The following is a 21,267-nucleotide window of genomic DNA, read 5'->3' as shown; positions in this document are numbered from 1 at the left end:
CTTTTTTACACATTTTAAGCTTATTAAAATCTGTGAAAATAAAAATTACAATTCACATTTTTAGATTCGATAATATTTATTACATATTTTAAATTTGGAAAACATATTCAACTTGTGGATTTTTAAAATTCATGAAATTTTTCTAAAATTCTTTAATTTTTACGATTTCAAATATTTTTGAAATCCTTGAATATATCTTAATTAAATTAAAATTTCCAAATTTAAAACAGATAGCCAATTTATCTAAGCTATAATAGTGGGGCGAGCAAATAAAAGCTAAGCAAACGAGAGCTTCGTGGACCGGCCCATGTGGGCATTATAACAACAATTCCACGGTTTTATCGTGGAACAGGAACTCCAAAGATGCTTAAATGACTACCACTAACTGATAACGAGGTCAAAAAAGTGAAGACACCACAACCACGCAACAAACAACTCGATTCTCCTCTCTAAACAAATACTATTTTCAACATCAACCTGACACGATATATGGATGAAAAGGCACCGCCAAAACATAATTTAAAGACAAGTCAACACAGAAAAAAATCCAAACAAAACAACCAATTTTAATAATCTTCTAGATATAAAAGAGTTCTCCAACGAGTGAAGAACGGAGCGGTGAAGCGCGCATTTGCCTCTAGTAAATCATCAAGGCACAGGGGAGTCATCTAAGGTGGTAAGCATAAAGGTGGAGTGACGCAATTAGTCAGTCACTCTCCCTTGAACGACTCGAGCGGAGGGGTATCCGAGCTCATCCACGTGTTCGCTGCATTGTAGGTCCTGAACCCTTTCACAGCGTCCGCGGCGGCGTAAGATTCTAGCTCGCCATCTCCTCCGGGGTAAGCCTGAGGGCGAGCGCCGCGAGGTTGCTGTCGAAGTTGTCCATCTTAGTAATCCCCGGGATCGGGCACACGTCCGGTCCCTAGTGGTGTACCCAGGCCAGAGTGAGCTGCGACGGCGTGCATCCTTTCCTCGTCGCCATCTCGTTCACCCTCTCGAAGATCAACTGGTTGTGCTCCAGGTTGTCGGCTTGGAACCGAGGCAGATTCTGCACAGATGAAATGGGTTGAAACTAAATTTTGTATACTGTGTGATCATGAAATTCGGACTATGTATTCAAGATGAAAATGCATTACCTTGCGGACGTCGTGGTCTGACAGATTATCTGCCGACTTTGCTCCTGAGCCGAAGAATCCCCCGCCAAGGGGGCTGTATGCCACTATGCCGATGCCAAGCTCCTTGTAGAACGAACCAACATATAAATATGTTGACAGTTGCACAGTAAGAAGAGAACAATGTAACTATGTATTATGCCTGAATTGAAATGATATGAAATGGTTTGGACCTGCAGGTAGGGATGATCTCATCTTCAGAGTCTGTGGTCCAGAGGGACCACTCGAGCTGCACCGCGGTGATGGGATGAACGGCATGGGCTCTTCTAGACCAACTCCACCGCGTGATCCCATCCTATTCGCGCGCATTCGTTTGGGACAAAACAAACGAATAGTGTGGCCCAGCGCGCGGTCTCAAACAGACAAATATCCGGATTTCGTCCGTTTTTGATCCATCACCGACCCAAACTTGCGCTCGGTTTGGCGTGAAACGGACGCGCGCGGACGGCCTGGACGCACGCCCTTGTCCCCCCACGTGGCCAGTCTGTCGGGGACACTAGCAGTCCCTCCGCTTCCAACGCTTCCACCCTCTCTCTCCCGCCCCGCCGCCGGCGCCGCCGCTATTCTCCGGCCGCCTCCTCACCGCGCAGCCCCCGGCCGTCCCTACCAAACCACGTCTCAACATGGCCGCCACCACACCCGCGCTTTGGCCGTAGTTTTGGCCGTCGACCAGAGGTTTGGCCGTCGCCGTCTTTGTCGGTCGCAGAGCGAAGACGACCGCCGGCGCCGTACCACGGCGGCCTCGGCAACTTCCGACGAGAGCTCCAGAGCGGTCAGTAGCCGGCCGGCAACCACCCCTGCTGCGCCGAGGTGATCATCGCGACCTCTTCACCACCATGACCGCAAGGTGTTCGGCATTTTGCCCATAAAGGTATGGACAATGGAGACGAGTTTTTCTTCCTGTAAGTGCATCTAGTGCCACCCCTAGTTGGTTTTGGAGTATTGACGACAAACCTAGTTGAGGGGCTAATGTGTTTATGAGAATTGCAGGATAACACAGGTAGAAGTCCCTCATTGATTCGGTTTTCGTACTAGAGATGACCCCTAAAAATGTATGAAGACATTGAAGTCAAAGGTGGTAAGTGAAGACATTCACTTTGAAGACTATGACAAGAGAAGACATCGCATGAAGACTAGGGAGCGCGAAGACTTAGATCTTTCGTAGTTCTTTTTCTTCTTTGTTGAGTCATAGGAACCACCGTACTGTTAAGTGGGGTCCAAGAAAACCAGTCAGAATGACTGAAGTGATGCTTAACCAAAATCCTATGTCTTCGAGTGAAGACTATGAGAGCGAATCTTGTTCAGAGTTTGACAAGTCAGCTTTGCTTGTAGCCCAAGTAAAGTTGCCGTGTGTGTTTGAAATCTGACCGTTGGAACATGTGTCAGTTCCTTAGTGACCCAGGGTCATTTCGGACAAATCAGGTCGGGTTGCCTAGTGGTTATAAATAGCCCATCCCCTATAACCATAAACGGTTGGCTGCTCAGAGTTAAAGTACGGCTTTTGTCGTTTGAGAGCAACCCACCTCGAAGCCTTTGAGAGAGATTTCTTTGAGAGGATAAAGCCCTAACCACCCAGAGCCAAAGAGTGTTAGGCATCACTTAAGTCTTCTTGTCTGTGTGATTTGAAGACTTATTACACTTGAGGACTGTGAATCCTCTAGCCGGTTAGGCGTTGCGTTCTGAGCATCCAAGAGTCATTGTGGATCGCCGGTGAACGAAGTTTGTGAAGGTTTGGAAGTTTACCTTGAAGACTTACCAGAGTGATTGGGCGAGGTCTGTGTGACCTTAGATCAAGGGGAATACGAAGAGGACTAAGTGTTCTGAGCTGCGTGCTCAGGACTAAGTGTCCGGGACTAAGTGTCCTCAGGTTTAAATACCTATCCGCCCTAACCAGACGTACAACTGTACAACAGTTGGAACTGGTCTACCAAACCTTTGTCTCCGTCACGCACACTGGTTCTATCCTTCTCATCTTTTTATTTACAGTTGGCTCTTGGAAAGTCAGTGCCTATTTGCTCTATCTATTTGTCTTCACTGTGTACCTGATCCTTACTGCCTAGCTACTATTAGTCATTGTGGTTTCACTTCATTGAATGCTTGACTATTGTCTGTCTAGTGTAGTCTATCTTCGGCTGCATGGAAATAGGTTCATTTCTATCATTTGTCTTCGAAACTTCCATGTTTTGAAGACTTTCATAAAAATCGCCTATTCACCCCCCTCTAGTCGATATAACACATTTTCAATTGGTATCAGAGTAAGGTACTCACTTGTTCCGTGTGATTTTGGTTTAACTGTCTGGAGTTTCAGTTATGTCGACCATAGGTATGAAGACTGTGTCATGCCCCATCTTTGACGGTCACGAGTATCCCAAGTGGAAGGTCATGATGAAGAAGCGCCTCATGGCAACAAACAGCGAGCTGTGGACCGTCACTGAGATTGGTCTGACCGATCTGTGCAAAATGGCGGAAGATGATGACATTCGCAAGTACACTCTTCTCAACCTCACGGCGAAGGACGTCATCTGCTCCTGTCTATCTCAAAATCAGTTTAGGAATGTCATGCATCTCGATCATGCAAAGCTCATCTGGGACCGTCTCTCGGAGGTCTATGAGGGTCATCGAACTCGTCATGATCCTCGGTTCGAGGACTTTAAGGAGTCACTCAAAGCGATGACTTTCGAACCAGAATCATCATCTTCTGCATCATGCCTTATGGCAAATGATGCTAAGGTAATTGAATGCTATCTATTTGAATCCAGTGATGATGAATCTGGTGATGAATTTGGACCCAGCTATGCAAAACTTGCTTCCCTTGTCACTAAACAACAAAAAGCTATGGAACATATTCAAAAACTGTTAGACAAAAGCGATGACCTGTTGGACGCTGAAATGACTCGATCTCAGTCCTTAATTAAAGACATAAAAAAATCTTCATATTAAGTATGAAGATCTTGAAAGTCGTCATGAAACGCTCTCAACAACTCATGAAGAACTCGAGAAATTGAGAGCGGCTCGTGAAGATCTTCAAAAGGAAAACGAGTCACTTCGCGCCGAACAGATCAGGTCAGCTCAGGAAGGATTTGAACCACCATGTCTTAAATGCATTGAGCGTGATAACGCTACTCCTATTGTTGAATGTTCTACTGCTGCTACTGTTGCAATATCTTCAACTGTTGATGTGGAAACTAACCCCTCTGCTGAGGACACCACTGCTATTGCTGATGAGAATGCTAAGTTGAAGACACTGCTTGAAATAGGGATGCACAAAAGTCTCAAAGGGCATCAGACACTATGTGATGTCCTCAAAAGGCAGATTCTAAACTAAAACCCTAGGAAAGAGGGTGTTGGGTTCATAAGGAAAATGAATGCTGATGGCTCTTACTGAAAACCTGAGCAGTACCCCAAAACCACATGGGTTGCTGCAAAGGAACCTTCAGCAGATCCATCCACTCTATCTGGCTTCACTTGTGCTAACCCCATTGTTATTGATGAATCCTTTGATGCAAACTATAAACTGTTTAAGAATCAAAATGGTGAAGTGTTTGCCAGATATATTGGTACTAACAGCAGGAATGGACCGCCTATAAAGAAGATCTGGGTACCGAAAAGGTGTTTGGAGAATCTTCCTATGAATGTCATCATGACACTACAGGTGAAGAAGACAAACCCCAGACCACAGGATTCATACGGTCCAAAGGCTTCATACAGACAGAGGACTCACCTGAGTCATACTAACGCAAATGTTTTGCAGGGAAGCCATACTCAGGCCTATGAATATGACCGCGGTTCATCAAACCGCCATGTTCATAAGACCAAGAACTATTCTGCTTATTCTTATGAATACTATTGTCCACCTGCAAGACTTTTTGCTAGGGCTCCAAAGCCAAAGTTCTCAGATGTTGCACTTAGACTTATTGCTTCGAAGCCACCCCTGAAGATGTGGGTGGCTAAGAAAGCTTAACTCTCTTTTGCAGGGAAAGGTCTCACGCCGAAAACCAAAATTATCTGACACTATTGCTGGGTACCTTAAACATCTTGTAGGGCGCAAGATCAAATGCCCAAATGGTCTTACTATGTACTTTGTTTCTGAATCGCTTGCAACTTGCCCTATCAGTCCTAATCTCGATCTAAGCTTTAATAATCCACTGGTTCGTCAAATGTTTTTGCTTCACAATTCTCTTCATGAAGCCTATCCCCCTAACTGCACTGTAGGGTACGGCACCAGCTGCTTCAGAATGGATTATTGATAGTGGGTGTACAAATCACATGACTGGCAAGCGAAGCCTTCTCATGGACTCAACTTTACGTCCATCAGACAAAAGTCACATCACATTTGCTGACACTGGTAAAAGCAAGGTATTGGGTCTAGGTAGAGTTGCAATCTCAAAGGATCAACACATGGATAAAGTCATGCTTCTTGAATCCCTTGGTTTCAACTTAATGTCTGTCTCAATGCTTTGTGATTTAAACATGATTGTGATGTTTGGAAAATATCGTTGCCTTGTACTAATGGAATCTGACAAGTCTCTAGTGTTTGAAGGGTATCGAAAAGATGATTTGTATGTTGTAGATTTCTCAGCAGGACCACAACTTGCAGTATGTCTTCTAGGAAAAGCTTTTGAATGCTGGCTCTGGCATCGAAGGCTAGGGCATGCTGGCATGAGGAACCTCCACACCCTTGCAAGGAAGAAGCATGTCATAGGCATTGAGGGTGTCAAGTTCAAGAAGGATCACTTATGGGGTGCCTGTGAAGCAGGAAAGATGACGAGGGCCAAGCATCCCTCGAAGACAATCATGACAACGACTCAACCCTTCGAACTACTACACATGGATCTTTTCGGTCCCACTCATTACTCAACTCTTACTACTACTGCTTGTCTCTATGGCTTTGTCATTGTTGATGATTATTCAAGATATACTTGGGTGCATATAATCCTTTACAAGACTGAAGTGCAGGATGTCTTCAGACGCTTCGCCAATCGAGCAATAAACAACTATGGCGCCAAGATAAAGCACATCAGAAGTGACAATGGCACTGAATTCAAGAACACTGGCCTAGATACATATCTTGATACTTTGGGCATCACACATGAATTCTCAGCTCCGTACACGCCACAGCAGAATGGCGTCGTCGAACGCAAGAACAGAACACTTATTGAGATGGCTCAAACGATGCTTGATGAATACAAGACTCCAAGAAAATTCTGGCCTGAAGCCATTGACACTGCATGCCATATCATCAACCGTGTTTATCTTCGCAAGCTTCTGAACAAGACATCCTATGAGCTTCTTACTAGCAAGAAGCCAAATGTCAGTTACTTCAGAGTATTTGGCGCCAGGTGCTGGATCAAGGATCCACATCACACTTCAAAATTTGCACCAAAAGCACATGAGGGTTTTATGCTTGGATATGGAAAGGATTCGCACTCCTACAGAGTCTTCAATCTCTTTCATTACAAAGTGGTTGAAACAGTGGATGTGCGGTTCGATGAAACTAACGGCTCACAAAGAGAGCAACTGCCAAATGTGCTAGATGAAGTTCCATCCAGTGAATCAATCAAACTTATGGGAACTGGAGAAATCATACCTTCTGAAGCTCAACCTGAAGAAGAACTTATCATCTCCGCACCTGATCAACCTGAAGACAATGCTCAGCCTGAAGACAATCCCTCTAACAATGACAATGATCAGCAAGAGCAAAATCTTCGTCCTGTACATCATCGTGTTGCAAATGAAGTGCAGATTGAGAGAATAATCGATAGCATCAATGCACTAGGTCCACTCACTCGTTCAAGGGCAACACATCTAGCAAATTTTTGTGGGCACTTCACATTCGTCTCAATAACAGAACCCAAGAAAGTTGAAGACGCCTTCATGGAACCTGAATGGATTCAAGCTATGCAAGAAGAGCTTCAACAGTTTGAGCTGAATAATATATGGGAACTGGTTAAGCGTCCTGATCCTCGGAAGCACAATATAATAGGCACCAAATGGATATATCGCAACAAGCAAGATGAGCATGGTCAAGTTGTCAGAAACAAAGCCCGTCTCGTTGCTCAAGGATACACTCAAGTTGAAGGGATTGACTTCGATGAAACATTTGCTCCTGTGGCTAGACTTGAAGACATACGCATACTGCTGGCCTATGCAAATCATCACAACATACTTCTATATCAAATGGATGTGAAGAGCGCTTTTATCAATGGCAAGATCGAAGAAGAAGTGTATGTTGCACAACCGCCTGGCTTTGAAGATCCAAAACATTCTGACATGGTATACAAGCTCAACAAGGCACTGTATGGCCTCAAACAAGCCCCTCGGGCTTGGTATGACACACTCAAAGACTTCCTGAAGAGCAAAGGCTTCAAATCTGGTTCCCTCGACCCCACTCTCTTCACGAAGACATATGATGGTGAACTGTTTGTGTGCCAAATATATGTGGATGACATTATCTTCGGCTGCACCAATCAGAAATACAGTGAAGAGTTTGGATATATGATGCAAGAGCAATATCAGATGTCCATGATGGGTGAGCTGAAGTTCTTCATTGGTCTTCAAATACGTCAGCAACGCAATGACATCTTTATATCTCAAGAGAAGTATCTCAAAGATTGCCTGAAGAAGTTTGGTATGCAAGACTGCAAAGGCTTCACGATGCCAATGCCAGCCATACATCATCTGGGTCCCGACGACAATGGTAAAGAGTTTGATCAAAAGGTATACCGCTTCATAATTGGTTCTTTACTTTATCTATGTACATGTAGGCCAGATATTATGCTTAGTGTTTGCATGTGTGCTCGATTCCAAGCGGCACCAAAGGAATCGCATCACTTAGCCGTGAAGCGAATTCTTCGATATTTGGCTTACACCCCAACTCTAGGACTATGGTATCCAAAGGGCTCAGAGTTTGATCTGGTTGGATTCTCGGATGCTGATTATGCTGGTGACAAGGTGGATCGCAAGTCTACATCAGACACATGTCATTTTCTGGGACGATCACTTGTATGTTGGTCTTCAAAAAAGCAGAACTGTGTATCTCTCTCCACTGCTGAATCTGAATACATTGCTGCTGAATCTTGCTGCGCTCAGCTTCTGTGGATGAAGCAAACACTCAAAGACTATGGCATTCATCTGAAGCAAGTGCCACTCTACTACGACAACGAAAGCGCCATCAAGATTGCCAACAACCCAGTTCAGCACTCAAAGACAAAACACATTGAAATTCATCATCACTTTCTCAAAGATCATGTTGTAAAGGAAGATATTGATATCATACACGTCAACACTGAAGAGCAATTGGCAGATATCTTCACCAAGCCCTTGGATGAGAAGAGATTTTGCAAGTTACGGTGTGAGCTAAATATCTTGGAATCCTCAAATGTCCTGTGATCAGGCACACATCCTAACACTTATGCATATTGATGACTTAGATGTGCAACACACAAAGTAAAGTATATCTTCAATCAATGAAGACATACATTCTAAGTGTGAATACATTAATGTGGAATTTGACTTCGGAGCGCCACGATAATTGTGCACCGTGTCTGGGTCTAATACTTCCTATACGGTGGGTAACGGCACCACAAAATTTGTCTGTTTGAAGTGTTTTACCCATGGTGTTACATTTGCTGTGTCTTCACATTTGATTTGGCTTCAATCTCAATATGTCTTCGTGATTATCTTCATTATGTTGATCATATATATATACTAGTGTTCTGTCCTCTACAACATTCACTTAAAGCTATGTCTTCTTGTTGAATCTTTTGAACTAAGTGAATGTGATCGGACCCTAACCTCTCTATGCTTTCTATCTCAAACTCTATCTCTCCAAATCATATGCATTCTATTGAAACTGTCGAATATCTTCTCTGCGTCCTTATCAGCAGAAGATACAGAGACAAACATTAAGTCTGTTTTCAATGCTAATTCCTTCATCTGAAACCCGGAGAAGTGGGAACGACCACCCGACAATCCAGGCATGCGTGGGAACGTGGAACAACCTTCGATATGTTGCATGATGGCCACGTGTTCTTCAGATGTGAATCGCCAGGGGCACCTGTGTAATAACGCTGTGCCGTCCCTGTCCCTATAAATACATGCCTCACCATAGTCATTATCCTTTCTTCCACTCTCGCACGAACCCTAGCGCCACCGCTAGCCCTCGACGACGCCGGCGACGAAGCGCTTAGCTGTCGCGGCCTCTCCGACGCCGTCTTCACGCCGGCCGCGGACATCGTCTTTCTCTGCCGTCGCCGTAGGTGTCCTCCGTCGCCAAGTTAGGGCACGGATGATCGAACTGCTCGGCCTCCTCTTCCACTCCGTCTAGCAGTTCCTTGTGTGGTAAATAAAACTTCCTTTTTATGGCCCCTTTGATCCTATAGATTTGTCACTTTCTATCACAAGCAGTTTCTGTTCACACAAGTTGGATCCACTTCATACTGCATCTCATATTATGCCTAGTATGTTCACTTATGCGCCACAAAGTAGTTAGATTCCTCACTTGTACTGATCTGTGGATTCGTACAAATCTGGAACCAACTTCTTATCTATGAGTGAATGTCTTCACACGATGAGGTCAATGTCTTCTAAACTGATTTATCTTCAAAATCTTCTGAGAATGCATATGACCTCTTCCCCTTCCCTCGCACCTTAATGTTGTCACAGGTACATGTCCGTGGGAGAATCCCTTGGTTCTCATAGTCTGCATTCATTTGCAGAATTCTTACAGCATCATATAAATTCTCCCGAAGCCAGTTCCTGTTTGTCCAGCAAACGAAAGCCTTTGAAGCCTTTGAACGTATTGAAGCCATTCAGTTTAAAGTTCATGGCTGCAGAGAAATCAGCAAGGAAGGGTGGTAGAAAGCGTCGAGGTGAAACATCAAGAGATCTGCCCGATGACCTCTCAGAACTGTACAAGACAGATCCAAAAGAGGATTACAATCAGCGCAAGACACGAATCCAATGGATTCGACGATATTGGGCAGAACAGTGGTTCAAGTACAGGTTTGTGACAAAGGAATATGCTGAGAAGAATACCATCAAGCGACCATGGGGAAACATCCTATACAGAAATCTTCAACCCAGGTCCAGAGATGAAGCCATTGAACAAGGCTTCTATCCCTGCATGGTCCGTGGACCACAGCCTGCGGATGCTGACCCATCGTCACTGCTATGGTGTCGTGACGACAATCTGGTCAAGCGCAACTTCCAGTTTGCCCAGAATTCGGCGAAGCAGAACAAGAAGTCATTGGGACTAGACTTCAACCCTGGTCCCTCTGCTCCCCGTGCATATGGCACCCGTGATGCCGAACCCAATGTCGTCGGTCCGTTCTACAACCTGGATGGCCTCATCACTCACATCTCTGTTCAAGGTGCCAAAGTGGATCATTCTGATGATGATGCTGACACTGATGAAGCCCCAGCTCCTACTCCAAAGCTGCAGAAGCCAAAGCTGCCTAAAGCTTCAAAGCCTGCCTCAGCACCAAAAATCTCACGGGCGAAGCCACTGGCTACTGCACCTCCTGAAGATAGTGTGCAGTCTGAAGATCTGTCACGCATCTCCAAGCCCCCGAGAGTCAAGATGCCTCTGCCACATACCGGCCAAGAACTGACTGTTGCTGCTATTCTGTGCAATGATGCCATTGATCTGTCCAGTGATGAAGATCTTGCAGATGACGCTCTTGAGCAACTGATCAAGAGCAAAGAAGAAGCAGAAATCTTCAACAATTTGCCTCTCTTTGACGTGGCAATCATCCACGACTCCATCGATGAGTGGTTTGACACGCCCAACCTCAGCTTTGAAGATCTGTAACTTCCCATTGGCCTCAGTGTTGCCTTCCATGGCGCCATTGCTTCAGAGTTAGATATAGCCCAGCACATCGTTGAACTGAAGCAGAAGATTGACTTTGAGAAAGCTCAGTTCAAGAAGCATATGGCCAAGCTCAGCGTGCAAGAGGTCAAGAACTTCAAGATCATGCTGCATGAGCTCAAAGAAGCCTTTCTCAAGAAGCGTGAAGAAGCTCAAGGTTCTCATGAGCGCATGAAGAGCCTGGCTAACAAGTGTGTGCAAGCCTACAATGAGGCTGAGAAGCGCAAGGCCCTTGGGCGTCCTAGCATCGACCCCAGGATGGCTGCAAAGCAGAAGAAGAAGCCCGCTATGGCCGAACCCGACGCACCAAGGCAGGAAGCACATCCCATTGTCTTCCCAACCAGCATGACTGGCTCGAAGCCAAAAGCCAGGTCTACCACTTCAGAACTGAAGAAGACGAGAACTGTTGAGGCTGAAGCCAGAAAGAGGAAACATCCTGAAGCCTTTGCTGCTGCTCCCTCCAAGAAGAAGCGGAAGACCAAGAAGGAACGGGCTGCTCCCACAGAGTCCTTAATTGTTGAACCTATCTCCATGGTTCGCCCTGCCGCTGAACATCAAGAGCACCAACTGACTGTCCATGAGCCTGCTTTTACAGAGGCTCATGAAGCTGAAGACATTCCAGCAGCTGATCCCACCGCAGCTGAAGACATTGGTCACCATGACCATGTTGAAGATGATGTAGTTCTTCCTCAGATCGAGCACCAACAGGTATCATCGCCTGTGCTTACGCACAGCGAACTCATCAGCATTAGTCGTCCTCTGACACCAATTGCTCAGGATGCATCATGGGCTGATCACCCACAACAACAAGTCACACCACCCCGGCAAGAAGAAGAAGATGACTTTGAGGCCCAGCCAACTCCATCTCCAAAGGCGTCGCCAGCGTTACGCAGGCTTCACAAAGGACCAAGGTCTCAAGTCTCCGAGTCTGAGGTTAAAACTGCTGAAGACATTCCGGCTGCATCAGCCGATGACACCCAAGAAGAAGAACGTGTCCCTACTCCCCCAACTTCTAAAGAAGCTGTTCTCGAGGAGAACGTGTCTGTGCCCGACCCTCCAGCTCATCAAGTGGAGGTAGAAAATCTTGAGGCTACCACCACCAACACCAATGAAGCCACTGACGCTGTCATGGTTGAAGCAAATGTGGAGCCTACACCAACCCAAGAACCAGAAGTCAGCGAAGCCAATGATGCTACTGCTTCTGTTCCTGCGCCTGCTGTTGGTCCTCAGTTTGACTATCATATTGAGCATAGGCCTCAGGTACAGAAGCCAATGCCAAGGTTGCCTAGGTTTCCAGGTCCTGCATCAGCACCTGGATCCTTTAATGTCAATGGCTTCAAAGCAGACAATACCTTCTTCAATAGCTCCAAGAACCCCTACTCAAGGGAACGAATATCTTCTGATCGGTTCTGGAGCTATCCGCAATGAAGCTATTACTCCTGCATTCTGTATAATCAAGGTCGCATCTTCCCACATATGCGTCTTGACACCGAAGCAATAGCTGGTCTGCCCTGTTTGGAAAAGCTCTGAATTGCTTCAAAGAGGTTGGCTTGTTGTCTTTCGTCACCGACCAAGAGCACTGGAACGAAGAGTTGCTGCTCCAATTTTATGCCACACTTCACATACGTGGTTACAACAGAGGTCCGAAGACTTGGGTCCTTGAGTGGATGACAGGAAATGTTCATCACGAAGCCAAATCCTTTGATATCATTGAGCTCACTGGTCTGCCCACTCCTGGAGATCTCTATGAACCTGGCTGTCAGCTTCACAGTGAAGCTATGGAGAGCATCTTTCAGAAGCCTGAACCGAACATGAGTCAGATGCTCAGTATGATGAAGCCTTTGCCACAAGATGCTGCATATCCTAAGGAGTTCTTTGTTGAAGACCTTAAGTATCTGCCAAGGACTATCTATCACATTATAAGGCGAACTCTCTGGCCCATCAAAGGACATTCTCCACATGCAAAACTGGAAGGTGCAATGAAGACTTTGGTCTTCTATATTCTTCATGGAAAATGCTTCAATGCACAAGACTTCTTCATCCGCCAACTTGCTGCATCAGGATCTGATCTTTTTGGCTTGAAGTTCTACGCTCCATGGATAATGCCGTTGATTAAACTCCACTCAGCTATCTCATATCAGCCATCTGCTCGCAATCATCGGATCTTTCTGCCTGATGTGGATATGCCCGTTGAAGCCATTTATCCAGAGCCTGCCAAGGAACCTCTTAGTCTTCAGAATGCGGAGCATCAAAGTTTCACTCAGAACATTGAAGGAGTTGAAGCAGTCACTCGTGTTTATCCTCTGGCTGGTACTACACATGCACCTCATCGTGCCCTTACTGAAGCCACTGAAAGCACTATTGCCCAATGACCTAAGAAGCGATCTCATGTTCTCAATGACCGAGAGCTTTTGGTTGCTCTTCATCAGAAACAGGATAGGCATCATGACTGGCTGAAGCACCAAATGCACAGCCTCTTGGTGGATGTCAACCGCATTCGCAATCTTGCCACCAAGAATGCCTTTGTTCCCCATGAAACCTATCGGCGTACATGGAAAGGGCTGACACTTATGTGTTCTGAGGATGATCTTCAAGAGGATGGCTTCTCTGAACGTTTCAAGTTTGAGTCCACACCTCCCCGAAGGACTGTGCTGTGACGAACTCCATCTCTTGAAGACTCTGAGTTCTCTTCCTCTGCAGGAACTGTGAATGCCAGAGTGATCGAGGATGAAGATGATGCCACTTCACCGCCCCCTACTTCTGCACGCCTCGACACTGCCCCAAGTTCTTCTGCACCGCCGAACACCACCGACGACCCTGCTGCTTCACCTACTCTTCATGGAAACGAGTAGATGCTCTATGTCTTCAAACCTTTTTGGTCCCCACTGACAAAAGGTGGAGAAGCATATGAGTTTGATAGTCTTCAAGCGGGTCCATATGGGCGGTTACTTTATGTTTTGCCTAGTGTTTACAACTCTCGTTTTGATACATTTGGTTCTTTGAGTTGTAACACTTAAACTCGATGGTCGTCTGCTACTTATTTGCTATTTTGTGATGCGATGATAAATCCCGCATGTGCGACGATAAATTCCGCACTTAGATCATTTTGCAGACATCTATTTTTCATTATGCATGTCATTATCTTCACATACCTTTCATGCATGATAAATTGTCATCATAAGTTGAAGAGGATCTCCACGAGTACAACCTGCCATGTGCATTTGCATTCCAAAAGCAAATTACTTATATGCACATCTTCAGGGGGAGCCCTTGCAACTTATGAAGACAATTCCTTATCCTTTACAATTTCACATATTATATTCCCCGTTGAAAACTTCAACTAGTTTGTCACCAATCACCCAAAAGGGGGAGATTATAAGTGCATCTAGTGCCACCCCTAGTTGGTTTTGGAGTATTGACGACAAACCTAGTTGAGGGGCCAATGTGTTTGTGAGAATTGCAGGATAACACAGGTAGAAGTCCCTCATTGATTCGGTTTTCATACCAGAGATGACCCCTAAAAATGTATGAAGACATTGAAGTCAAAGGTGGTAAGTGAAGACATTCACCTTGAAGACTACGACAAGAGAAGACATCGCATGAAGACTAGGGAGCGCGAAGACTTAGATCTTTCGTAGTTCCTTTTCTTCTTTGTTGAGTCATAGGAACCACCATACTATTAAGTGGGGTCCAAGAAAACCAGTCAGAATGACTGAAGTGATGCTTAACCAAAATCCTATGTCTTCGAGTGAAGACTATGAGAGCGAATCTTGTTCAGAGTTGGACAAGTCAGCTTTGCTTGTAGCCCAAGTAAAGTTGCCGTGTGTGTTTGAAATCTGACCGTTGGAACACGTGTCAGTTCCTTAGTGACCCAGGCTCATTTCGGACAAATCAGGTCGGGTTGCCTAGTGGCTATAAATAGCCCACCCCCTACAACCATAAACGGTTGGCTGCTCAGAGTTAAAGTACGGCTTTTGTCGTTTGAGAGCAACCCACCTCGAAGCCTTTGAGAGAGAATTCTTTGAGAGGATAAAGCCCTAACCACCCAGAGCCAAAGAGTGTTAGGCATCACTTAAGTCTTCTTGTCTGTGTGATCTGAAGACTTATTACACTTGAGGACTGTGAATCCTCTAGCCGGTTAGGCGTCGCATTCTGAGCATCCAAGAGTCATTGTGGATCGCCGGTGAACGAAGTCTGTGAAGGTTTGGAAGTTTACCTTGAAGACTTACCAGAGTGATTGGGCGAGGTCTGTGTGACCTTAGCTCAAGGGGAATATGGAGAGGACTAAGTGTTCTGAGCTACGTGCTCAGGACTAAGTGTCCGGGACTGGGTGTCCTCAGGTTTAAATACCTATCTGCCCTAACCAGACGTAGAACTGTCACAACAGTTGGAACTGGTCTACCAAACCTTTGTCTCCGTCACGCACACTGGTTCTATCCTTCTCATCTCTTTATTTACAGTTGACTCTTGTAAAGTCAGTGCCTATTTGCTTTATCTATTTGTCTTCACTGTGTACCTGATCCTTACTGCCTAGCTACTATTAGTCATTGTGGTTTCACTTCATTGAATGCTTGACTATTGTCTGTCTAGTGTAGTCTATCTTCCGATGCATGGAAATAGGTTCATTTCTATCATTTGTCTTCGAAACTTCCATGTTTTGAAGACTTTCATAAAAATCGCCTATTCACCCCCCTCTAGTCGATATAACACACTTTCACTTCCATCACTTCCTTTGTTCATAGGATGATTCATCGTCGGATGATGAAGATCTTGTGGTGGCTGCACTGGTCGTTCACGACCACATTCAACGGCAGCTTCCTCGGTACAGGGGGTCAGTCCCTGGCCGTGCTCCCAACCTGAACCGCAACAGGGAGAGAGGCCACACCCTGCTCTATGCCGATTACTTTGCCAACACCCCGTTCTTCAAGCCGGATAAATCCCGTTGCCGTTTTCGAATGTCAAGGCATGTGTTCAATCATATCCGAGAGGGAGTGGTTACTCATGACCCATACTTCGAGTGCAAGACGGATGCCCTTGGCAAGTTTGGATTCTCCTCTTACCAGAAATGCACCACGGCCATCCGCATGCTTGCATATGGAATTCCAGGCGATCTGGTGGATGAGTATGTGCGTATGAGTGAGACAACATATCTGATGTCAACGTACAAGTTTTGCCAGGCTGTGATCGAGGTGTTTGGCCCAGAGTACTTGAGGCCTCCAACTGCCGCTGATACAGAGAGATTGTTGACGACCAATGCAGCTAGAGGCTTTCCAGGCATGCTTGGCAACATAGATTGTATGCATGGGAGTGGAAGAACTGTTCATTTGCTTGGCAGGGCCAGTACAAGGGGCATGTCAACGGGTGCACTGTCATATTAGAAGCGGTGGCATCACAGGATCTTTGGACATGGCATTTTTTTTCGGCATGGCAGGTTCTCACAATGATATCAACGTGCTGCAGCGTTCTCCAGTCTTCGCAAGGCTTGCAGAAGGCCACTCCTCACCTGTCAACTTTGAGATCAACGGCCACCAGTACAACAAGGGATACTATCTAGCAGATGACATATATCCTCAGTGGTCAACTTTTGTTAAAACAATCTCGAAACCTCAAGGTGAGAAGAGAAAGAGATTTGCCCAAATGCAAGAGAGTGTTAGAAAGGATGTGGAACGTACTTTTGGTGTGCTTCAATCCCGGCGGGGTATCATTCGAAACCCTGCACTGTCATGGGATGAAAGGAAGCTTTGGAAGGTGATGACTGCTTGTGTGATCATGCACAACATGATCGTCGAGGACGAGCATGATGAGAGTATCTTCTACCAATGATTTGATTATCAAGGTGAAAATATTGAGCCCCTGCATCAAGACCCGGCCACATTTGAACAGTTTGCTCAATTCTATCGTGAGATGTGTGATTCGCACACTCATTTGAATCTTCAAAATGACTTGGTTGAGCACGTATGGGATCACATTGGCAACCAATAGATGTATTGGTCCATTTTATGTTCAGTCAAGACAATTTATATTTAGTTGTAAAACTATTATAATTTTCAGACAAATATTTAGGTTGTAAAATTAGTTTTAATGAAAATATGGGCATTTTTGACCTGGCGGATAGGATGGGGCAAAGGGAATGAGCCGCGCGCTGGGCACACGACCACCGCATCCTAGGACACGCTTGGACACGACCCCATCGTCCTAATCTCTACTCCTAATGGACGAATTGGTTGAATAGTCCCCCCCCCACTTTCAACCGGTTTATTTTCAACCGGTTTTTTTTCGTCCCACCTCCCACCACCCCCCTCCCATCGGTTTTTGTCTTTCTCGTCTGGCCGACAATACCCAACGTATTTATGGTAATCAATCACAATTAATCCACGTATGGTAAGGCTATAAACTTAGAAATCTCAAATATGATAATTATAGTAATAAATCAATCCATGTATGGTAAGGCTATAACTAAGGAAATTTCGAATATGGTAATTATCACCAGAATCAAAGCTTTCCAAAAAAGTTCTTCTTGCCATACCCTAATCGTGACCTCCTCATCCTGGGGCATTATTTCCATCTATTTCTCAGCTGAATCAGAACTTTCCAAAACTTTGTCTGGCTAAATCACAATTTTCCTTCCTTCCCTATCATCTCAATCGAATCATGAGCTATAGGCAAGTCATTTCGTTCTCCACCTCGCACGGGTTGTACTGATTTTTATCATGGTTTGGCCCCCTGCCGTACAAGCCGCTCGATTCCTCCTCCCTCGCTCAATTCCTTCACCCTATCTTCTTCTTCATGGTGAGCGACCCAGGCAGCGATGCGTGCCCGTTATGCATCAGCGAGGAGGATCAGGAAACGTTGATTGCCAGCCCCGCGCTCGTCACGTGAACCCGTTCACCGTCAGGTCATGCTGGTGTGTTACGGGTGTAGGTGCACCTTACCTTAGCCATGGAGGTTTGCCGGTGGACAACGGAGGCCTCGCCATGGACACCAGTATCCCTCTCCTCTTCCTGCGCCCTACCTCTCCTTCCTCAGTCTCTACCTCTCTCTCTTTTTCTCTGTTCCAGGAGATCTGCAGCCGACGCCGCAGGTCCTGCCCGTTCGCTGCCGGTCACCTCGCCTCGCTGTTCGATCTCACCGCTGGATATGCACGACTCCGCCGCCCTGTGCCGTCCTCGTCGGGTACCATCATGGCGGCGCGAACACTGTATGCAGTGGCTACAATCGGCGGTGGATTCAACAGCGCGGTGGGCACTAGCGAGTAGCGACCCAGCGGGCAGCGGCTGTGCTGGCCGCTGTCTGCCGCCGAGGTGTAACGGCTCGGGCCCAGACTCCGAGTTCGTCATGGCGCTCCGCGCGACTTCCCTTGCACCGGCTGACTCATGCATGCATCTACAATCTAACTAGCTAATTCCTCCCTTTGACTGCTATTTTCTCTGGTTGTACTGTTCCACAGCTTAGGGATCATCTACACAATCCATCGTCTCATGCATGCACAATCTAATTAATTTGTCTACTGACTGCAGTTTATGAATTGCTCCACAGATCATTTATAGAGATGATTTCAGACTTAGAAGTGTTGAGGTCATGATGCTCTAAATAGTTTTGAAGTTGTATTCACGACATCATGATGCTCTAAATGAAATGAAAATTTGATGGATTCAAGAAGAAAAAGGTCAGGTATGTTTAGTATGCACTACAATAGAAATTTCACTCGTGGTCATCTTGGGATACTTGTACATGCTTGGTGTTACAATAATTCTACTAATTAATTCCATGAAAGTGCTGAAATTTGCTCAGTGAACAAGAAACCCACTGGGTAACATATTTGGACGCCATACAAGTGGATCTGCATTTTTTCATCAAGGTGTTGTCTCATCTTTTAATTTGCATCGTCGCTCTTGAATAATTAGTTTTCATAGAGATTTATCTTTGATCTGAACATTTTGAACTTTCTTTTTGCATAACCTTGATAAAAGGATTGACAACAAATAATCAGAGAAGACTAGCCAACGAGATGAGGAGAGGAAAGAAGTGAAAAGAGACAAAATACAGTATGATATATCAATTTAGAAGTCGTAGCAATGCACATCTTTCTAAATATATATCTTTATGTGATTGGTCACAAGTTGTAGTTGGTAGTGGTAGTAGTATATATTCATTATAATTGTTTGTACGAAATCACATTAAAAAAATCACACATAAATCACAACAATTGCGTGCAAAAACACATAATCTTACCATATTTCATAGGGTGCTATCATTTTTCATGTTTGTAGTTGTATGAGAATATTAAATGTATTATTAACATGATTATTAAATGTATGAGAATATTAACATGATTAATATTGAACTCTTAAAGTTAACATGATTAATATTGAACTCTTACCATATTTTCATGTCACTTGATATGTATGAGAATATTAAATGTATTATTAACATGATTAATATTGAACTTTTAAAGTTAATGTGGCCCCGTTGCAACGCACGGGCGTTCTTCTAGTCAAATGAACAGAATCCGGATAAAACAGACGTCCATTTGAGATCGCACGGTGGAATTGTCCTTATGATGGAAGCGGAGGCCTCCGACAAGCCCACGTACTTTTATCTTCCCCTCCTCCACCTGCTTCTTCAGCTCCCCCATCTAGTGGCAAAACAAACAGCTGGTCAGCTGTGAAAATAGAAGATACGGTCCGCGAGTGACTGAACTTTTCTTTGCTGTGATGATCGAGGACATCTGCCTGGATCCTGGAACAAGGCTGACCGTGATCTCGATGGGCAGACGGGTGTCGATGCGGTGCTGGTAGTAGAGATCGATGCAGTCGACTCCTAGGCGCCGCAGGCTGGCCTCGCACGCCTGCCGGACGTACGCCGGCGAGCCGCAGAACTCTCACCCCGGCGGCGCCTCGGTGAACTTGACCCCGAACTTGGTGGCCACCTGCACTCCCACCCCACCGGTCGCCGTCGCCAACAACCCTCCCTGCACTCCTCTCTATTTGCATCACAAGGCTCACTTTCATAACCATCGCCTTCCCTATTTCCTTGGAATTAAAACACTGCCTTGCCTGAAATATTTACTGCACATGAGAACAAGCACATGTCTAAAATTTGATGAGAGCAGAAATGTAAAAAGGGCACCCGCAAGAAAAAATGTAAAAAGGGATCAGGCTGCTAGTGCCACCAGGGCTCCGTGGTTGATTAAACTTACCATGTCTTTGGTCACATTCAGTAGACTAAAGCGGAAAAAGAATCTCTGTTGATGCGTGATGCAAGCACTTCCGTCAACACACACAGACAGGAGGCCGAAACAAAACAAAAATCTGTATAAAGCGGACTCGCCAGCGCCGCGAAGGGGCATTTTCATGTTTTGACTCTTTTTTGAAACTTATTCAAGATTTGGCCCTAGTTTAAAAAAAATCAAGATCTGACCCTTTTATTACCGCCAGAGTTCATGAAGATAGGGTCTAACAGCCTACCGCCAGAGACTTTGACGATAGAAAACATCGCTACCGCCAACCGGGCTGGCGGTAGCCTGCACAACCCTACCGCCAAGATGCTTGGCGGTAAGCACGAGCACGCACTATATTCAATATTTAGAAGGTTTTTGGCGGTAGGGCATGCAACCCTACCGCCAGGGACCTTGACGGTAGGTTGTTATACCATACCGCCATGGCGGTAGCAAAAGAGTCATATTTTAAAAAAAATTCAAATTAGGATCAAATCTTGAATAGATTGCATAAAAGGATCAAAACACGAAATTTAGCCCCGCAAAGGTCACACAGGACGATCATCACCCATGAGCAGCTAGCTAGTTCATCATGGCCAAGCCGACGGTGCCTCGGATGAAGCTGGGCTCGCAGGGGCTGGAGGTCTCCGCGCAGGGCCTCGGCTGCATGGGCATGTCCGGCAACTACGGCCCCGCGAAGCCAGACGACGACATGCTCGCGCTCCTCCGCCACGCCGTCGCCGCCGGCGTCACTCTCCTGGACACCTCCGACGCCTACGGGCCCTTCACCAACGAGCTCCTTCTCGGCAGAGGATGGTTAGCCTTGTGATTTCTTTTTTGGATATAAGTTTGATTCCATCACAACCTGACACATGATATGGGTTTTTTTTAAAGGATTATCTCTGGTCTCTACATCAAAATAATGTATACAACCATATTATCAAAGTGGCCATCAAGTAGGTAGTTCGATATAAGTTCACAAATCAAGCTTAAATAAAATAAAAATTGCC

At 45.5% G+C, this 21,267-nt stretch overlaps 1 pseudogene; it reads right to left on the bottom strand.

Annotated features, from left to right (window-relative positions):
- Positions 1-710: 710 nt before the first annotated feature.
- On the bottom strand, positions 711-20,702 carry LOC123129527 (probable aldo-keto reductase 3; annotated as a pseudogene).
- Between the last annotated feature and the right edge of the window lie 565 nt (positions 20,703-21,267).

Source organism: Triticum aestivum, chromosome 6A (assembly GCF_018294505.1).
Source record: "Triticum aestivum cultivar Chinese Spring chromosome 6A, IWGSC CS RefSeq v2.1, whole genome shotgun sequence".
Lineage (NCBI taxonomy): Eukaryota > Viridiplantae > Streptophyta > Magnoliopsida > Poales > Poaceae > Triticum > Triticum aestivum.
Note: the sequence above shows the minus strand (reverse complement) of the source record. Positions and strands in the feature narration are given on the sequence as shown.